General features: G+C 44.2%; 1 protein-coding gene across 2 annotated transcripts in view; it reads left to right on the forward strand.

The window, feature by feature from the left end:
• Nucleotides 1-16,616, forward strand: part of LOC149464754 (V-set domain-containing T-cell activation inhibitor 1-like) — a 74,644-nt gene that overhangs the window by 24,017 nt on the left and 34,011 nt on the right. Inside the window, exon 2 of one of the 2 annotated variants that reach the window (XM_089674198.1) lies at nucleotides 3,606-3,771. The exons of the other annotated variant lie outside the window; for it this stretch is intronic. The gene's annotated coding sequence lies outside the window, so the exon portion shown is untranslated. The remainder of the gene's footprint in view (nucleotides 1-3,605; nucleotides 3,772-16,616) is intronic. 2 annotated transcript variants of the gene reach the window in all.

Here is a 16,616-nt window from a genome sequence, read left to right on the forward strand (position 1 = left end):
TTTCAGTTTTAAAAATGTGGCTCTCAAAATACATTTTAATCGTGGTTTTGGCGAGATTTGGCTCAGTTGAAAAGGTTGCCCACCACTGACCTAAGGCTATGATTGTGATTATGACGATACACTGTGGCCCTGATTAACCCTTTGCTTACTGGGCCCTTAAACCCCCTTCATGACCAGAGCGCTTTTTGCAATATATGCAGTGTCGGATTTGTTTTAAATGTTGCAATGGTTTTGCGGCTCCCAGTCTTTTTTTCCCTCTTGGAAACGGGTCCAAGTGGCTCTTTATGTCTTAAAGGTTGCAGACCCCTGCACTAGGCCCTTGCGCCCTCTTTTTGTTTCTTATATACAGTTCTCTTTGGATTTCCCTGGTCCGTTGAGGGCAGCAAGGCTTGCATTCCTTTCATACACATGTGGGGATATTGACATTGTGGAGTCCACTGTTCAGTGCAGGAGCACAGGCATTGGCATTTGGTTGCTTTTTTCTTTCCAGGAAAGAGGGACACCCTTTAGGATAAAGTGTTTAAGCAAACAATACATCTCCTGCCACATCCCCAGTTACATGGCCCATAAAATTTTAATACGCAAAAAATCATTCACTAAATCCAAAAGTGCCTTTTGCACCACTATGTTTTCATTATACTTGATTTTTAAGCCAATTATGTGATAATTAAATGGGCTTGTGTGTAGACATGTGCAAAATGAAAAGAAATTTATTTTGGTTCATTATGTGTCTAATTTAGTTAGTTAAATTCATTTTTCGGAATTCGTTTTGTTTATTCAAATTCGACCGAATTCGAAAATATATCTAATGGATTCAAAAACAATTCTAATGGATTAGATAATAATTTAAACGGACCCGAAAATAATTCTAACGGATTTGATAATAATTCTAACGTTAAAATCCATAATCCAAAATCCATATGTGTTTTTGATGGTACATGAGCTATATGAAGAATTGCGTGACCATATTGGAAATTTCAGTAAAATATTCACAGTGCCTTTGTTGGTCACCATAGCGCACCTCACAATTTTTTGTAAAGTATTTTTAGTCTTTTTTAATCTATTCTATTCTTTCATATGCTATTCTAATGTATTCTGTTCAAATTCATTCTATTCAAAATTTGAATTTCAGACGCAGTTATATTATTTCTATTTTATTCTATTCTATTGTTTCTCTATACTATTCTGTTCTATTTTATTCTTTGATTCTCTATTCTAATCTTTTCTATTTTTTTTTATTTTACTATTTGATTTTCTATTCTATTCTAATTGATTCTATTCTGTTCCTTTTATTGTTTGTTCTATTTTGCTCTGTTTTACTCTATTATTTTCAATTCTATTCTTTGATATTCTATTCTAATTGATTCTTTTCTATTCTGATCTTTGATTTTCTAATCGTTTGTATTCTTTTCTAGTGGATTATATTCTTTTCTATTCCTTTATTTTCTATTTTGTTCTGTTTTATTCTGTTATTTTCTACTGTATTCTGTTCTATTCTCTTATGTTCTATTCTGTTCTTTTTTCCTCAATTTTCTATTTATTCTTTTCTATTTCTTTATTTTTCTGTTATATTTTATTGTATTCTTGTTTTCAAATTCGAATTTGTTTTCAAATTCAAATAGATTCGAATTTTGTACTAATGTCATTTTGTTATTTCAGATTTGTTTAAATTCCTTACTATTGTAACTCGGATACATTCGAATTTCCGAATAATGGAAAATTTGTCCGAATTTCGATTCGGAAAGAAATGAAATGCACATGTCTACTGTGTGAAAGGTTTAGTGTAGTAAAACACTTTGGGTAGTTAAGTATTGCATTTATTATAGATACTTACATATTTGTCCAAAATGAGGGACAACTGAGGAAGAAGGAGGAACAGAGGGATTTAGTTCCAAAAGGACAGTCCCTCCAAATGAAGGACAGCTGGAGGTATGTAAAGTGGTTATCACAGTGGATTGCAGATACAGTTTAATGTAGTAGGATTCCTAGATTTGAATCTAGATTTGGTGTGTAGAGTACATATTTTCTGTAATTTGATGCAGAATTACACACAGTGTAATGCAATGCAGATGTAGTAGGAAGTAAGACAGTACAGTTTTTTATAGAGTGTTGTAGTTCTATTAGGTGCTACTAGATGTCCCCACACATCTTTATTTCATCAGTGTAAAACCATTTTACAGATAGTCACTCCTGGATGGTTGCTGGGCTGGATGCCCTGTCCCAAAGCATTGTTCACTTATGGGCACTTAACCGGTTTATGGCCATCGTGTGTGTGTGTGTGTGTGTGTGTGTGTGTGTGTGTGTATATATATATATATATATATATAAGCACTGGGCAGCCAACTACTGGCCTCGGGCATCACAGTCCATTTAAATTGATGGCTGCTTCTGGCATAAAGTGGATAAACACAGGTGGGTAGAGCAGCAAGGTCAATTGACACAGAAGGAAACCCTTCTCATAAAGAGTGCATACTTATGGACTCTGTGTGAGTGCTTACAGCATTGGGTGGTGCACTGGGAAAATTCCCCTAAGAGTGGGGGGGGGGACTATATTCATTTAGTTGAAAAGAATAAGTTAATTAAATCCTGAGTTACTGTGTGGATACAGGTCTCTCCATTACAGCTAGCTTTTGGAAACGTTACAATAACATGTGACACAGAGGTAACAGAAGTGTTATTTATTACAGGTAATTATATAGCGCCGTCAATTTACACAGTTCTTTACATATATATTGTACATTCACATCAGTCCCTAACCCTCAAGGGGTGTACAATCTAAGGTCCCTAACTTACATTCATACATACACATACTAGGGCCAATTTAGACAGGAGCCAATGAACCTACCAGCCTGTCTTTGGAGTGTGGGAGGAAACTGGAGTGCCCAGAGGAAGCCTATGCAGGCACAGGGAGAACATGCAAACTCCAGGATGGTGGTGCCATGTTTGGGATTTCAACCAACTACCTTAGTACTGCCAGGCGAAATTGCTAACCATTTAGCCACTGTGCTGCCCGCACATGTGTAGATGTTGGAAATGGACAGTAAAGCAACCATCTTATTAATAGGTAATTCCGACCTGGACTGTCATTATTCCATTTGGGAAGGGGGGGGAATTTTCCTTGATCTGTGTGTGGTGACAGAGGGACTTATGCTGAGCTAGAGTGTGGGCTTAGTAGTGGGACTGTATCCTAGTTAGGTTCATCTGGGCCTTGTATTGAGTTCCCTAAAGAATGATGTGTGTTCTGGCTGTGTCAGACTCAAGAACTCTGGGAATCCCAGTGTAAAAAGGGCTACAGTGGGGCCACATTGTCTGCCCTGAGCCAAGAATAAAGGAGTTAAACCCCACATGATCCCACTATGTTACACAGAGAACAGTGACTGACTTATTTTAGGATATACATTTCTGTTATAGCCAAACTCTAAGCAAATAGCTAAGTGCACAAATGAAACACATATAAGGGTGCTTGTTTGCCTGCCAAAGGATTCTGTTTATCCAATACTGAGATTTACACAGCTCTGCCACACAGCACAGCCCTGTCTGGCAGAGGAGGAGATTTTTCTCTGCCATGGTTCAGTAATACTTAAAGATTTCCTCCTTCCCTACAGCTGGACAGTGATAGAAGCTGGAGACCAATGAGCTCATCTCTCTTTCTACTCAGCATGTTCCTTGCACTACAACACCACTGATTGGCTTCTTGTGCTGTTGCTCCCTCCCCTAACCTGAGCTCTGCTGTACAGTGATTGCAGGAGTCTGCTATCAAGTCAAAAGCAGGTACTAATGCTCTTTGCATTCAAACATAAATCATACATTTAAGTTTGAACTTCTGGGAAAACAAAAATGTTCCCTTACAGTGGAGCTGCTGCTGGTGCCCTTAAGGGTTAAATGCTGATCTAGTACAAACAAATAACAACTGCCCCAATCTATAACTGGTCTTTGCAGCAAGGAGCACATGGAAGGGCAATGCATATCAAACAACAAAATAGAGAAATTCCCAGCTCAACGTACCAACCAGCCTGCAACCAACCAAATAGTCCTGTCTAACAATTTACTTTAAAAACGGGTCTAGTTTGCACACATTTGCAAATACATGCGTAAGCTGCAGAGCCTCTTCACGGCACCCCAGTATTATCTGCAGTCCTAACTCTATTTTTTGCTGGGTGTCCAGTGTGCCTCATAAGGAGGGGTGGGCTCCTTCCAGGCTAACCTGCCTTTAGTCTATCCATTGTTATACATGAGCTTCTACTATGGAGGCTGTCGAAATGTGGAGTTTGGACTTCAGAAAATACTGGGGTGCTGTGAAGAGGCTTTTACTATGGAGGCTCTCAAAATTTAGAGTTAGGAACCGCAGAATATTGGGGTGCCGTGAAGGGGCTCTGCAGCTTATGCATGTATTTGCAAATGTGTGCAAACTAAACCCCTGTTTTTAACGCAAACTGCTAGACAGGATAATTTGGTTGGTTGTAGGCTGTTGGTAAGTTGAGCTGGACATTTTTTTTCTGTTTCTTTTTGTTGTTTTAAATACTGATCTAGGTCTGGGGGGGGCCACAAAAAATAACTTTTACTTATCTGATCCTCCTGAAGGCACCTTTGGGTTGCAAGACCAGTCCTCGCAGCCTCTTATCCTCTATGCTCCGGTTGTTGGATGCCCTCTGGTGTCATCAAGTTCAATGAAGAGCCCATAGCCCTGCATTGAATGTGAGGTTGCCAAAAGGCAGTACACTGCCAGAGTGTGGGCGAGTAGAGGAGTGCCAGCTGTTAGGTAGATGGAGGATCAGGTAAGTAAAATTGCTTTTCACAGTCTGCTTGACCTAAAAGAGCATTTAATCCTTGCAGTGAGGGGGGCAGTCCCACTGCAAGGAAGTATCTTTTCCTCCCTTGTGATGGACTATAATAATGTTTTAGCAACTGGTTCTGGATGGACAAGTTGAATTTTGATTCATCTATGGCCATTCTCTTTTGAGAGAAGTCGATCTCATGATCCACTCGTCTTAATTCAGATTGTTGGTAAATTTTCGTTTGATGAACGGGGAGGATTTCCCCTTCCACCTTGTACAGGTGAAACTCGAAAAATTAGAATATCGTGGTAAAGTTAATTTATTTCAGTAATGCAAAGTATAAGGTGAAAATAATATATGAGATAGACTCATTACATGCAAGGCAAGATAGTTCAAGCCATGATTTGTCATAAATGTGATGAATATGGCTTACAGCTCATGAAAACCCCAAATCCACAATCTCAGAAAATTAGAATATTGTGAAAAGGTGCAATATTCTAGGCTCAAAGTGTCCCACTCTAATCAGCTAATTAAGCCATAACACCTGCAAAGGGTTCCTGAGCCTTTAAGTGGTCTCTCAGTCTGGTTCAGTAGGAATCACAATCATGGGAAAGACTGCTGACCTGACAGTTGTGCAGAAAACCATCATTGACACCCTCCATAAGGAGGGAAAGCCTCAAAAGGTAATTGCAAAAGAAGTTGGATGTTCCTAAAGTGCTGTTTTAAAGCACATTAATAGAAAGTTGAGTGGAAGGGAAAAGTGTGGGAGAAAAAGGTGCAAAAGCAGCAGGGATGACTGCAACCTGGAGAGGATTGTCAGGAAAAGGCCATTTAAAAGTGTTGGGGACTTTCACAAGGAGTGGACTGAGGCTGGAGTCAGTGCATCAAGAGCCACCACACACAGACAGATCCTGGACATGGGCTTCAAATATTGTATTCCTCTTGTCAAGCCGCTTCTTACCTGGGCTAAAGAAAAACAGACCTGGTCTGTTGCTCAGTGGTCCAAAGTCCTCTTATCTGATGAGAGCAACTTTTGCATCTCATTTGGAAATCAAGGACCCAGAGTATGGAGGAAGAATGGAGATGCATACACTGCAAGATGCTTGAAGTCCAGTGTGAAGTTTCCACAGTCTGTGTTGATTTGGGGAGCCATGTCATCTGCTGGTGTTGGTCCACTGTGCTTCATTAAGTCCAGGGTCGACGCAGCTCTCTACCAGGAGATTTGAGGCAGTAATTGCTGCAAAAGGGGCCCAAACCAAGTACTGAGTACATATGCATGCTTATACTTTTCAGAGGTCCGATATTGTTCTATGTACAATCCTTGTTTTATTGATTGCATGTAATATTCTAATTTTCTGAGATTTTGGATTTGGGGTTTTCATGAGCTGTAAGCCATAATCATCACAATTTTGACAAATCACGGCTTGAACTATCTTTCTTTGCATGTAATGAGTCTATCTCATATATTAGTTTCACCTTTTAAGTTGCATTACTGAAATAAATGAACTTTTGCACGATATTCTAATTTTTTGAGTTTCACCTGTATATATTGTGACAGTATGAACGGCAAAGTGATGGATGGAAGATATGTGTCACCTCGCATGAGGTCATACTGTGAGGTGTAAGATGGAGTCCACTCCGGGTTTTCGGGGCCACAATGGCAGAGGTGGTTCTGAACCAGAGTTTGGACTCCACTAATGACCACCAACAGGTGATACAAAAAGGGCAGGGCTGGAGCAAGGAGTCGCTCGTGGCCTGGGACTCTGAGAGGTATTCTGAGAGAGCTGTGTGTATGGACTATACCTACAAGAAAAGGTTTGCTGTTATTTTGTTTTGGTGACAGGGAGAAGCCCTTCACCTCTGAGAGAGGAATCATCTTCTGTTTAGTTAGTGCCTGGATGGCAAGGGTTTATTTTGATGTTTTGTTTATTTTGATATTTCTTGCAAACCTTTTTAATAAAACTGACAACCAGTCAGATTTTGACGAAAGCCTGCTGTGCGGTCTACCTTTGTCCCAGGGAAGGAGATCCCCCCACCTGAGCTAACCCCACATATGGTGGAGAATGCGGGCACTTCCTGAGCAAGTGGGAAGATGGAGGAAATAATAAGAGCCTTGCTGCAGGCCAATGCAGCACAACGGGAGACAAATCGCCAGTTTGCGGAGGCCCAAGAAGCAGATCGACAGCTCCTTAAGCAGGTGGCCCAACACCTATTAGAATTAAAGAAGGAATCTGCAGATCCGCTGCCAGTGGAGCAGAAAATGGCGCGGGCCAGCTATGTTTTGCAGAAGATGACACCTGCGGATGATGTGGAGGCCTACCTCACAACTTTTGAAAGGGTTGCTGTTCGGGAAGGATGGAAAAAGGAACAATGGGCAGGACTGCTTGCACCATTTTTGACAGGTGAATCCCAAAAAGCCTATTATGACCTGGAACCAGGGGATGCCCAGGACTATGAGAAACTCAAGGCTGAGGTCCTTGCACGCCTGGGGGTCACCATTGCAGTCCGGGCTCAGCGGGTGCATCAGTGGCATTACAGGGCTGACAAACCACCCAGATCTCAGATGTTCGATTTGATACATCTCTCCAAAAAGTGGCTCCAGCCAGAGGTATTGTCAGGCCCTCAGATTGTGGAGCGTGTGGTCATGGACCAATATTTGCGTGCACTCCCTGCCGCTTTGAGGAAGTGGGTCGGCCGTGGAGACCCTAAATCTGCAAACGAGCTGGTGGACCTGGTGGAGAGATATGCAGCCGCTGAGGACTTTTTTCATTCACCTGGGCCGTACCCCAATGTCACTAGGGGTGGAAAACTATCCGGAAGATCCGGTAAGACTGTTCCATGGGCCAAAGGCTCAGAAAAAAACGATAAGACTATTGTGTCAGATAATGAGACTGTAGGCTTAGGACCTAGAGACTGGCCAAATAGGTCAGGAAGGTCCCCAAAGCCATTTAGAGGTTTAGGTACTGAACATATCAAATGTTATCGGTGTCATGCGTTGGGTCATATTGCTGCAAACTGTCCTTTAAATGATGAACCTATGCAATGTGAAAATGCTTATTTAGGAAAACGCATGTCTCTTTTTGCACAGGTGGTATGTACTGCAGCATGTCAGAAATGCATGGAAAAGCAAATGTGTGTGATTGCCATTGATGAAAAGCCAGTAACTGCTCTGCTAGACTCGGGTAGTGTTGTGACTTTAGTTAAAAGTGATTTGGTAAACCCTGCCAGCCTACACCCTAGCATGATTGGAGTTATTTGTATTCATGGTGATACACGTAATTACCAGACTGCTCTGGTGGAGATTGGTACTCCCTGGGGCCCTGTGACCCATTCTGTGGGGGTGGTGTCCTCTCTGCTTCATGAAGCCATAGTGGGGAGAGATTTTCCCCATTTCTGGAAGTTATGGGATAAGGAGGGGAGTCAGGAAGACCGAGCTCCCCCTGCTGGGGAAACGCCGGAAACTCCTGAACTCACTCCTGACCCCTTTGACTGCCGAGTGGAAGTTGAAACTGTGGGTGTGTCCGAGGAAGGCGTAGATCTTTTCCCTTTCTCTGTAATGGCTGGGGAGCAGGAGGAGTTGGATCCAACCCCAGACATTGAGGATATAGAACAAGAGATGATCGCTGGCTCTAGTGAGAGTGGACAGAATGTGGTGCCTGACCTAGAGGTCAGAAAAGAGGATTTTTGTACGGAACAACTGAAAGATTCCACACTTAATAGAGCCCGTGAAAACATTAAAATGATTGATGGGGAACCAGTGGAAAATGATGTAGCGGTGTCTTTTCCCTACATGGCTCTTAACAATAACTTGCTCTATCAAGTGGTAAAGCAAGGGGAGGAGGTGGTAGAACAGTTAGTGGTCCCCAAACCCTTTCGCCGGATGGTACTGGATTTAGCCCATGGGCATATAATGGGTGGACACCTGGGTGTAGAGAAAACAAAGGAGAGAATAACCCAGAGATTCTTCTGGCCAGGCTTACATGGAGACATCAAAGCGCATTGTGAATCGTGCCCGGAATGTCAATATTCTGCGCCCTCACCCCATTTTCGCAGTCCGCTAGTACCTCTACCCATAATTGAAGTACCGTTTGAAAGAGTGGGCATGGACCTAGTGGGTCCAGTAGTAAAGTCTGCCCGGGGCCATCAGCACATACTGGTTATACTTGACTATGCCACCCGGTATCCTGAAGCCATCCCCTTGCGTAATACCTCTGCTAAAAATATCGCCAAAGAGCTTGTCCGGGTGTTTAGTCGTGTAGGTATTCCAAAGGAGATACTAACGGATCAGGGCACGCCATTTATGTCTAGAGTTATGAAAGAGTTATGCAAATTGTTCAAAATCTCCCATCTCCGTACCTCGGTCTACCACCCCCAAACCGATGGGCTTGTGGAAAGGTTTAACAAGACCCTTAAGAATATGTTAAAAAAGGTGGTGGACAAAGATGGGAGAAATTGGGATTTTTTGCTACCATATCTCATGTTTGCTATACGGGAAGTACCTCAGGCATCTACAGGATATTCACCTTTTGAATTACTGTATGGTAGACATCCCAGGGGATTGCTAGATGTTGCAAAAGAAACCTGGGAGACAGAGTCCACGCCCTATAGAAGTGTCATCGAACATATCTCACAGATGCAGGATAGAATCGCAGCTGTCATGCCACTTGTTCGGGAACACATGGAGCAAGCCCAGGAGGTCCAGAGAAGGGTTTATAACCGGGGTGCCAGGATCCGTACCTTCAACCCTGGCGATAGAGTGCTGGTGCTAGTCCCCACCGTGGAAAGTAAATTCCTCGCAAAGTGGCAAGGTCCCTTTGAAATTAGGGAGAAAGTGGGGGAAGTAAATTATAAAGTTTACCAGCCAGGAAAAAGGAAACCCGAACAAATCTATCATGTTAATCTCTTAAAACCTTGGAAAGACAGGGAAAGTTTGTTGGCAGTACCAAGCCCCCAAAAGGACGTGGTTCCCGCGGCCCCTCAGGTACCTATAACGGAAACCTTATCAGTAGCCCAACAAAATGATGTTACGGAGTTTGTGAGGAAAAATGGAGATTTCTTCTCCCACCTACCTGGACTGACGACGGTCATACAGCATGACATAGTTACCCAGCCCGGGGTCCGCGTAAATGTCAAGCCTTATAGAATACCCGAGGCCAGGCGGGAAGCGGTGGCAAAGGAAATAAAGGACATGTTAGAGTTGGGAGTGATTGAGGAATCTCACAGTGAGTGGTCGAGTCCCATAGTGTTGGTCCCAAAACCCGATGGAACTATTCGTTTCTGTAATGATTTCAGAAAACTGAACAGTGTGTCTAAATTTGATGCGTACCCGATGCCTCGGGTGGATGAGCTCATTGACAGGTTGGGAACGGCTCGGTACATAACCACCTTAGATTTAACCAAAGGCTATTGGCAGATTCCTTTAACGGAAGCTGCAAAAGAAAAGACGGCATTCTCTACCCCCGAGGGGTCCTTTCAGTATAAGCGGATGCCGTTTGGTCTACATGGTGCTCCGGCATCATTCCAACGAATGATGGACAAAACGTTAAGACCACATCGCCAATATGCAGCCTATTTGGACGATGTTGTCATCCACAGTCCAGACTGGGAGTCTCATTTGTCCTGCCTGCAAATGGTAGTAGATTCACTGAGGGAAGCAGGTCTTACCGCCAACCCCAGAAAGTGTGCCATAGGCTTAGAGGAGGCCAAATATCTTGGCTACATCATTGGTCGAGGTCTCATTAGGCCTCAGATCAATAAAATTGAGGCGATTCAAAAGTGGCCCCAACCTGTAAATAAAAAGCAAGTCCGGGCATTTCTTGGGATCACAGGATACTACAGGCGGTTTATCCCCAATTTTGCCACCCTTGCAGCCCCACTGACAGATCTGACGAAAGGTAGGGGGTCGGTCATGATTAAGTGGAATCCTGAGGCGGAGACCGCATTTCAAAGGCTGAAACAAGCTCTCTGTGCCCAACCTGTGCTTGTGACTCCAGATTTCACAACAGAGTTTGCGGTACAGACTGATGCCTCTGACGTGGGACTAGGTGCGGTACTGTCCCAAATCAGAGATGGGGAGGAGCACCCTGTGGTCTACCTAAGTAGAAAACTCGACAAACATGAGAGAAACTATGCCATTGTGGAGAAGGAATGTTTGGCCATCAAATGGGCCTTGGAGGCCCTGAAATATTACCTGTTAGGAAGACCGTTCAAGTTGGTTACTGATCATGCCCCGCTCAAATGGATGTGTGATAATAAGGAGAAAAACAGTCGAGTGACACGGTGGTTTCTCGCGCTACAAGTGTTCAAATTCACAGTGGAACACAGAGCGGGGAAACTGCAAAGTAATGTAGATGCCCTTTCCCGGGTCCATTGCCTGGTTGGGACAGTTGCTCAGCCGCAGGGGCTTGAGCAGAGGGGGGGGATATGTGACAGTATGAACGGCAAAGTGATGGATGGAAGATATGTGTCACCTCGCATGAGGTCATACTGTGAGGTGTAAGGTGGAGTCCACTTCGGGTTTTCGGGGCCACAATGGCAGAGGTGGTTCCGAACCAGAGTTTGGACTCCACTAATGATCACCAACAGGTGATACAAAAAGGGCAGGGCTGGAGCAAGGAGTCGCTCGTGGCCTGGGACTCAGAGAGGTATTCTGAGAGAGCTGTGTGTATGGACTATACCTACAAGGAAAGGTTTGCTGTTATTTTGTTTTGGTGACAGGGAGAAGCCCTTCACCTCTGAGAGAGGAATCATCTTCTGTTTAGTTAGTGCCTGGATGGCAAGGGTTTATTTTGATGTTTTGTTTATTTTGATATTTCTTGCAAACCTTTTTAATAAAACTGACAACCAGTCAGATTTTGACGAAAGCCTGCTGTGCGGTCTACCTTTGTCCCAGGGAAGGAGATCCCCCCACCTGAGCTAACCCCACAATATGCATGGGGCAATCTGTTCAGTTTTTTTCAGTCATCTCGCAGACTGATCAAAATGCCAATGTATGGCCAGCTTAAGTGGCATGAAACCTTTATGCCTACAAATCTTGTTAGGGGAAAAACTGCTCTCAAACATATGTGTGGAAAATAGGCAGTTGGGTCAGGTTTCTTTTAACTGCTTTCACACTGCCCTATAGTAGATATACTGCTACAGGGTGGTAGGGGTGTGCAAAATCACGTGTGTGTATGTGTGTGTATATATATATACATATATATATATATATATACCGTATTTGCCGGCGTATAAGACGACTTTTTACCCCTTGAAAATCTTCTCAAAAGTCGGGGGTCGTCTTATACGCCGGTATACGGCATACTGACACTTTTTAGGGGGACGGCGCGTTGCCGCCGCCGCCCCCCCCTTCCCCCAATGGAAGGGACACTAAGTACAGGGGTGGGCAGCGGCTGTTTCTTACCTGGTTCCGGTCCCACGACGATCCGGTCCAGGAAGCGCGGCTGCGCCTTCAGTTCGGCCACTGGATGTTCGTGCGGCTGCTCGGCTCCGCCTCCTCACCAGTGATTGGCCGCCAGAACTGTAGCTCAGGAAAGGCACACAGGCGGCCAATCACCGGCGAGGTGGTGGAGCCGAGCGGCCCCGCGAAAATCGAGTGCAGGACCAGCAGGTAAGTGGTCAGTGTAGAGGTGCTGCTGCAACCACATATGCTGGCTGCAGCAGCACCATACGAGAACAGGGTCAGCAAGTGTCAGTGGGAGGAATAGTGCCCCATCATTGGTGTCACTGATACCAATGATGGAGCACTATTCCTCCCACTGATACCAATGATGGAGCACTATTCCTCCCACTGATACCAACGATGGGGCACTATTCCTCCCACTGACACCAACGATGGGGCACTATTCCTCCCACTGACACCAACGATGGGGCACTATTCCTCCCCCCCACTGACACCAACGATGGGGCACTATTCCTCCCCCCCACTGACACCAACGATGGGGCACTATTCCTCCCACTGATACTAATGATGGGGCACTATTCCTGCCACTAATGCCAATGATGGGGCACTATTCCTGCCACTGATACCAATGATGGGGCACTATTCCTGCCACTGATACCAATGATGGGGCACTATTCCTCCCACTGATACCAATGATGGGGCACTATTCCTGCCACTGATACCAATGATGGGGCACTATTCCTGCCACTGATACCAATGATGGGGCACTATTCCTGCCACTGATACCAATGATGGGGAACTATTCCTGCCACTGATACCAATGATGGGGCACTATTCCTCCCACTGATACCAATGATGGGGCACTATTCCTGCCACTAATGCCAATGATGGGGCACTATTCCTGCCACTGATACCAATGATGGGGCACTATTCCTGCCACTGATACCAATGATGGGGCACTATTCCTCCCACTGATACCAATGATGGGGCACTATTCCTGCCACTGATACCAATGATGGGGCACTATTCCTGCCACTGATACCAATGATGGGGCACTATTCCTGCCACTGGTGTGCATTGGAAGAGGGGTAGTCTTATACGGCGAGTATAGCTCAAACACTAAATTTTAGCAGGAAAAGTAGGGGGGTCGTCTTATACGCCCAGTCGTCTTATACGCCGGCAAATACGGTATATTCGTGATTTCGCATTTCTGGGTAGGGGCGTGCACGCACCCTACCACGCTGCTGTTCGCGGCCTTGGCTGTCGATCCTGGCTGGTGATTACTTGCCAGCACCCGATTACAGAGCATTACCGATGAAGGGAGGTAACTGTATTTAAACAATACTGTTCTCTTCCCTGTCAGCTCCTGCACACTGCTTTGCATGGCTCTGCATAGCGCAGCCATGCAAACAGTGTGCTTGCAGTTGAAAGCATTAACACAGCCCACAGTAAAACAGCACACAGCATACAGTTAACCCTTTGATCGCCCCAGATGTTAACCCCTTCCTGCCCAGTGCCATTAGTACAGTGTCAGTGCTTTTTATTAGCACTGATCACTGTATTGGTGTCACTGGGGATATCAGTGACGCCAAGTCAGTTCCCCCCAGTGTCAGAATGCCCACCTCAGTCCCCCAGTCCCGCTATAAGTCGCCACCATTACTAGTAAAAATTAAAAAAAAAAATCCCAGTATATATACTATCATTTAAAAACACTAACTTTCACGTAAACCAATTAATGTACATGTATTGGGATTTTTTTTTAGCAAAGACATGTCGCAGAATACATTTTGGCCTAAATTTATGATTAAATTAGATTTTTACATTTTTTTACTGGACATGTTTTATAGCAAAAAGTCCAAAATATTGTTTTTTTTCTCAAAATTGCCGGACTTTTTTTTTTTTAGCGCAAAAAATAAAAACCACCAAATACCACCAAAAGAAAGCTCAGTTCGTGGGGGAAAAAAGGACGTAAATTTAATTTTGGTGCAGCGTTGCATGACCGCACAATTGCCAATTAAAATAACGCAGCGCCGTAACACAAACCGCTTCTGTAACCTCTTCCTGACCACCCTATAACAGAAATACTGCTACAGGGTGGCAGAGAAGCACAAAAACACGTGTGTGTATATATACGTGATTCACACTCCCATGGTTTTCTAGCCCCTCCCAGATAGCATCAGATTGCCCGTCAGTACACCAGTCATCACATTTAACCCCCTGATTGCCAGGAACGCGCTCATACACAATAAACCTCCATTGCTAGTAAAGTGTCTGAATGGATCAATATCTTTGATCAGATCAGCACTATACCAGTTTTCACAGTATAGTGTCCCCAACAACGCTGCGTTAGCAGGATCAGCCCCAGCACCTGTATTTAGCCCCTACGCTTACCCCCCTTCTCCCCTAGCAAGTGCAGTGTCAGTAGGTCACTGTCACTTGATACATTGCACACAAAACCACAGTGTTCTCAGAATCAGGCCTGATCTCTGTTAGCACTTGCCGGTAAATTTTGATGACTCTCATATGCAGCCAGTACTAGTGCCGCGCTACCTTTTGGTGCACCAGCGGCCTAGTACATCCTGGTCCTTCACATACCAGCACTGCAGTATCACTTGGTGACGTGGCGAGTCCCATAAGTGCAGTACAAGCTGGTGCGGTGGTGAGCACAAGTATTGTCCTGCAACCACCAAAAAGGCCCGTAGAGCCCTTAGTATCTTTCCAGATGTGCTTGCAAATCCCGATTGGTAGCCCACAAATTCTGCAGCATCCGTACTTCCTCCCATTCACTGCCCAACCCGGAATTCAGGTGGAAACAGCAAATTTAACTACTCCTCTTGATTTTTTTTGGAGCTGTTTTTCACGGAATATCTGTATGCATTGATTGTGGATCAAATCAATTTATATGCACAACAATTTATCATCGCCAACCCAAATTCAAACCTTGCTAGTCCATTCGCATGGAAACCCAATACGGTTTCCGAATTTACATTTTTTTTGGGCCTAACCCTCAACATTGGCATTAATAAAAAAATGAATTGCGATTGTATTGGTCCACAGATCCGATTCATCATATGTCAGTGTTCTCTGCTGCCATGGCCAGGCATAGATATGAGAGTATAATGTGTTTTATGCATTTCAATGACAATACATTCTGTTGTCCTGGGGGTGATCCTGAATTTGACCGGCTCCACAAAATTCGGCCCCTCGTAAATCACCTTAACCAAAAATTTGCAGATGTCTATATTCCCCAGCAAAACATCTGCGTTGATGAGTCCCTCATTAATTTTTCTGGCCGCCTTGCATTCAAACAATTTCTCCCCAACAAGCATGCCAGATATGGGGTCAAGATGTATAAGACCTGTGACAGGGCAACAGGATATACATATAAGTTTTGGATTTACGAGGGAAAAGATAGTTACGTGGAGCCCCCGGATGCCCAGACTACTTGGGGAGTAGTGGCAAGATAGTTTGGGACTTGGTGTCATCCTTTTTCCATATGGGGTACCACTTATACGTGGACAATTTTTATTTAAGAGTGCCACTATTTAGACATTTGTACAATCTTGGAATTGCCTCATGTGGTACCGTGCGACCTAATGTGTGCCCACCATTAGAAGTGGGTGGATGCAGGGCGGTATATTCTAATGGTGGGCAGACATTTCTTCTCTTTTTTTTCATTCAGCCCACAGGCTGCATACAAAAAAAAAAAAAAGAACATAGCATATATACCCAACAAGGACCAGTGACGTACTGTTATACCAGGATGATGCCTACAGCTGCAGGCATCATCCTGGTATCCTTTTTTTTTTCAACATAAAAGCAATCCTAGTGGCTAATTAGCTGCAGGATTGCTTTTACAAGCAGCGGGAGATGATGCCCCCCTCCCCTTCTGCCTTCCACGGCCTTTTCGGGCAGTCCCATGCCATCGGGGGAACCTGAGAATGCAGCCGGTGTTTCTGCCAGCTGACCATGGAGCTGATTGGAGACCGGAATGGTGCCGATCATCTCAATAGTCTAAGAAATCAGAAGCTATGAGCATTTCATCACTTTAGTTTTGCAGGATAGCGTTTACCCTGTGCTGGTATGTAAACAGCTGTTGCACCATGCATGTGAGGTATCGCTGTGAACGTCAGATCAAGGGCAGTCATTCTAGCACTAGACCTCCTCTGTAAATCTAAAATGGAAGCTTGTAAAGGCTTTTAAAGTGTTGCCTATGGATATTAAAAACGTATGCAGGTTGTTGCCATTACACGATGCATGCGCAGTTTTAAAGCATGTCATGTTTGGTATCTATTTACTCAGCATACCATCACCTTTAATATGTTACCAAATAATTGGTCAATATATTGTGTTTTTGTGCATTAAAAGTTAAAAAAGTCTCACACATGTGGTATCCCCATACTCGGTAGAAGTAGCAGAATGTATTTTGGGGTTTAATT

This window comes from Staurois parvus, unplaced genomic scaffold, assembly GCF_062004578.1.
Source record: "Staurois parvus isolate SC_StPar_1 unplaced genomic scaffold, SC_StPar_1.0 ptg000147l, whole genome shotgun sequence".
Lineage (NCBI taxonomy): Eukaryota > Metazoa > Chordata > Amphibia > Anura > Ranidae > Staurois > Staurois parvus.